Source organism: Penaeus monodon, chromosome 39 (assembly GCF_015228065.2).
Source record: "Penaeus monodon isolate SGIC_2016 chromosome 39, NSTDA_Pmon_1, whole genome shotgun sequence".
In the NCBI taxonomy this organism is placed as follows: Eukaryota; Metazoa; Arthropoda; class Malacostraca; order Decapoda; family Penaeidae; genus Penaeus; species Penaeus monodon.
Window position 1 is genome coordinate 23,019,922 of NC_051424.1, and position 5,000 is coordinate 23,024,921.

At 37.2% G+C, this 5,000-nt stretch overlaps 1 protein-coding gene across 1 annotated transcript in view; it reads left to right on the forward strand.

Moving 5' to 3' along the window:
* The window catches only part of LOC119597647 (eyes absent homolog 1-like), a gene marked incomplete in the record, with an annotated part of 12,343 nt that extends 10,568 nt beyond the window's left edge, over positions 1-1,775 (forward strand). Inside the window, 1 exon segment of the mRNA XM_037947243.1 lies at positions 1-1,775.
* Positions 1,776-5,000: the final 3,225 nt, after the last annotated feature.

Sequence of the window (5,000 nt, forward strand, 5' to 3'; positions counted from 1 at the left end):
TCCCAGTTTTCTTTTTAAGATATTGTGATAATGCAGTTAATTTTTTATACATGCTTCTACACAAAAGGATTGCAGTAGCTGACGGATATTAGATTTCCTGGCCTTTTCCCTTGTCATTGAGGTGAGACTTGATTACGGCCGTGTTCAGCCGGTCAGAGTGAAGGACTGCGGTGATGCTGTACTTTAAAGAAAATTATTGTGAGTAAAGTATTATACTGATGCAGTGATATGGTTAGCATCAGTGTTGGTGTACATTTGGCTATATCCTCAATCCCATTTTGTTTATTATATTTATTACTCTCTCACCCTTCAAACTGGGAACATGATAAAGCTATCCAAATATCTTGCATGTAGATTGATATATATGTAGGATATCAGTTATTGTTAAGTATAACTTCGTAACTGAAATATAGCACCTCAGCAATAAGCTGCTTATTCTTTAATTGTTAGGAAGTGAAACCTTTTTATCTCACTAGATTTAATTGGTACGACAGTGCTGCCTCCCGAAGTAGTCCAATATGTTCGAGAAATGAAATTTTTATCAGGGGACATCCTTATCTGCCTCTTGATTAACAGAGCGCATTTACAGTGATACTTCTGTTTAGGGCAAATGCTGGGAACTGTTCACACAAGACTATTCCAGTCACGTTGTCCCAGTCGACTCTGTTTAGCATTATTTTACATTTTCTACAGATTTTTATTCTTGTTCTCATTTCTCTTTCATACTCTTCTTTTAAGCAAATCAAATAGCATTCTGTTTGTCATAATTATAATGTCTTTCATATGTATTTCCAAACCTTTTGTTATAATGCCTGTAGGTAGTCCTGACTGCAAAAGCAGTTGAAAGTATCTGGGATAGATCTTCGGATGCAGGGTTGCATCTATGTCCTTCGTCACAATGAAATTAATGGGGATTGTCGTTATCATTATTATTTCTTTGAAAAAAGTTGTCAGTGAGCTATTGGTAGGCATAAAATGGGTGAGGTAAAACACCTGGACTTATATTTATTTTCATATACAGGTGTTTTACAGCAAGATGTTTTATGGACTTTAAATTTGCTCCATGTGTTCTCATTTGGGAGTATTGTCTACTCTTAAAATTCAACATCCCAGATCATGTCTCATTTTTGTGTACCAGTAGATGATGATGGTTTCAAGAAAATGTTCCGAAATGGTAATTTTCACAGGTGAGGATGATCAAAATGTACTGTTTGATGTTAACCAATATTTAATTGAGTGAGCTTGTGGTTTTATCACCCCGTCAATGGGACTGACTGTTATGAAGCTGAATACCAGTGTAAAATAGTTCCCATCTTGCAAATAGGATTCTGATGTGATATAGTTTCCAGCCATGATCTACTACTGATGCACAAGCTTCTAAAAACAAATGCCTGCAGTGGGAATGAACACGTATGTGATGCAGTAATTATGAATCAATAATCCTCTGATTGAGCTTCTTGGTGAAGTGAAAAATTCCATAATTACTGAACTGTTTTTGTAAATGTAATTTCAGTATCCATTCTCTTTTATTTTTAAAGTAGGTAGTAGGTAGACTGCCTGTGTGAAAATGGTCAACGTCACAAAATTTAAACTTGCACTTTTGGACACAAATGTGAAGTCAATGCACAACCTAAAAGTACGAAACTTTTGTTTAACTGTAAAAAATGCAGGCAATATCTCCTGTTAATCTGACTATATCTGGACTTCCTTCAGTATTTGTAATTCTTATTAATGTATGGTTACAAATATGTGAGTAATAAATTACTATACTTTTATTTTGCATTTTTTTTCTATCCCTTCAGTAATGGAAAAAGGAATTAAGGTTAATTCTATCTTTACATTATTTTCAGGTGAACCCAGCTGATAACAACTGGTATAATCTAACAGAAACAGTACTAATAGAGTGATATTAATATACTGAAAATTATAATAAAAACAGTATAAAAGCAGTCAAAGAATGTGATCCAGTTTTTAAAATTCAGAAAGCAATATTTGTACAGACATATAAAAGATATATGCAAGTTATTCCATTTTACATAGTTGCGAAAGTTAAGAAAAAATATAGTTCCGAAAAAAATCATATCCAAACATCAAACAATTGTTTGGAAATGTCAGTGGTTAGAATTCACGTAAACAAATTTGTCATGATTTGTATTAAAACAAAGAATATATTGTGTATATAACTTTAAATTAAATTTCAAGAATGCTGTCAAAGTAGCTATTATTCAACACTTCTCAACAAGGTCAGAAATTTAACAATGATCTTTTATCGACTCATCACAATTGGAATTATTTATTTTTGTTAATGCGAAAGTGCCAGATCAAAGGCACAGCTGTACAGTCTGTTCCTCCTCAATCCCTTGCTTGTTGTTGTAATAAATAAATAAATGTAGTTTGTTAGTATCACTTATAAAAGATGAATAAAAAATGTATCAATATCCGTTTCCAATATAATTCTCCACCAATCGCTTGTCCTTGTTGCCGGAGCCTTTGGAGACGGAGACTGGGACCTAATTTTGCACGGTCTTTTCTTCTTCAATTACCGTTTCCTTCTCTTCTCCAACCACTTCTGCTATCCACTTCTAAGGTGTAAGAGTTGTGTTAAAAGGATGAAACGATGATTTTATGCCAGTCATGGTTGGCCTAGGGGAGCCATGGGCACGGTATCCCCATCTTTAGTTGTTTAGCCCTTACAAGGGGACCCTGAGGAGTGAACCATTTCCCTCCCCAACATACTGCAGGCTTACCATGGCCAGTAATGAAGACTTTGCACACTTATTAGGGGTATTGAGGTTTGCCCCTTGATCAACTAGCCCCACTGACTTTGTCTTCCGGTTCCCTAATCTCAGGTTCACCTCTGACCTCTGTACACTGCTACTTCTACCCCTTTTTCAATGGCTACTATCCCCTCAATCCAGTCCAAATCATCCACCCATGTCATTACTCAACCTCTAGAAAACATTCCTCTTCTAACGCCCTCTACTTCATCTCCTCCACCCCCAAAGCTTTCTTCAGCTACTACCCCGCCCTCTCTTTTTACGACCCTGCAGTATTACCTCTCTCAACACAACTCTTCCACACGTCATCTGCCATTTACTGCGCCCACCTCTACGCATATTTTTAATACTTTATTTAGCCCCTCTACAGCCCCTTACTCTGACAACACTCTCCTCTTCCAACTATGCCTGAAAAAACAAGTAGGCAAAGTTTCCTTCCACACCGATCATTCCCGCCTTGCCACAGTTACATCTGAATCCCAAGCTAAAGCATTATCAACCCTAATTGACTTTATTGGCAAACCCATTCCTGCCCAGCATCATCTGTCTCCAGAAAATGTTTTTACATCCTACTGTATCTCTTCCTACTACATCTTACAATAACACTTCTACCCCTTACTATTTCAATCAAATTCTTTTGCAATTCTAAATCCAGACACCCCAATCTCTACTGCCCCAACACTTACCCCTCTCCCTCCATGCTCTACCCATAGCAGACATTCTAAACGTTCAACCCCATCTTTTCCTACCACACCCTCCCATCCTCTTACACTTCTACATTCAAAGTAACTGCCGACATCCATCCTCCTACTCATGTTCCCCCTACACCCATTCTTCCCATTTCCTCCCAATACATCCCGTTCCCCCTTTCCTTCCCCCATCATCCCTTCCACTCCCCCCCCTCTCTCTTTCCTGACAATTCTCCTGACACTATGATTTAATCACCTTTAAACTCCCTTTCTCCTTTGCTAATCCCTACCTTACCCTATGGACATCCTTGAAGAATCCCTGACTTTTTGCTTTGGCAACTTTGATCTAATCACTCAAGTTAATTCCTACCTTATCCCATTTACTCACCCTCTCTACCCTCACCCCTCTCTGCTCCCTTCAGTGCCATACTATCCTGGACTGCTATACGACTTTTGACGTGCAGCACATTTAATCATTAACCCCCCTTTACCCTTTTCACTACTACACCTTTCTACACCTTGAATGTCTGTACTGCTATATTAAACATTAACCATTCGAATTTAATTTCTTTTTTTTTTTACTCATAGAACATTTTTTATCCCTCGAACTTCCAACACACATATATACTTAGAGGTCATATTTCTAATGAAGTAGATGGACTTTCTAACATTCAGAAATAAAGTTTCATTGTAGGCGCTTGATATGGACGGTAAGAAAGTAGAACAGAAACAAATCGACATTGTCTGGCAGTGGCAGCTGGTCCGGCAGGGGCTTATTCGGCCTGCTAGTTAAAGGGTTGAAAGAAGGGTAACAGCAAATAACATTTTAAAATACTCTGCATGTGGCCGCCGAAGAACACCTAGAATTTGTCAAAGCATTGGGGTGACTGATACACTCTGTAGCAATCGCTTAAGGTTTATTCAGTAGCAGTCAAACCTGTTAATTAATATATTGATTGTAAAATGCACACAATATACAAAGCCTCTAAATAATAATGTATATTAGATTATATAATAAAGAACTTTCCACAAATACTGGATACATACACTTTGCGGGAACAGTCAGAATATCAGCTTAACAGTCTGATTCCAGAATGTTATGGGCGTCGTGACGGAGGTTCCCTCGAACTGTCCTCACACTTTAAACATACAATGGTTACAATATCAAGTAGCATTCACTATATATATTATATAATATATATATATATATATATATATATATATATATATATAATATATATATATATATATATATATAAATATATATATTATTTTAAATATATTAGTAAGGTCGCGATCTCATTATCGTCCAAACATCGATCATAGAAGAGCGGCCATTGCTTACTATGGCACGACGACCCCTCGCACAAACATTTGTTGACAGGTCAGCTCTTATGGCTGATACAGACAATGTGTTGACCTGGTGGTATTCGCCGAGGCCTTCTCGGCGGTGGTAACACAGGAGATGAATTTATACCATACAGTCCTCTCCGATCGCAGTGTTACAGAATACGTGATATACCAAATATATGAT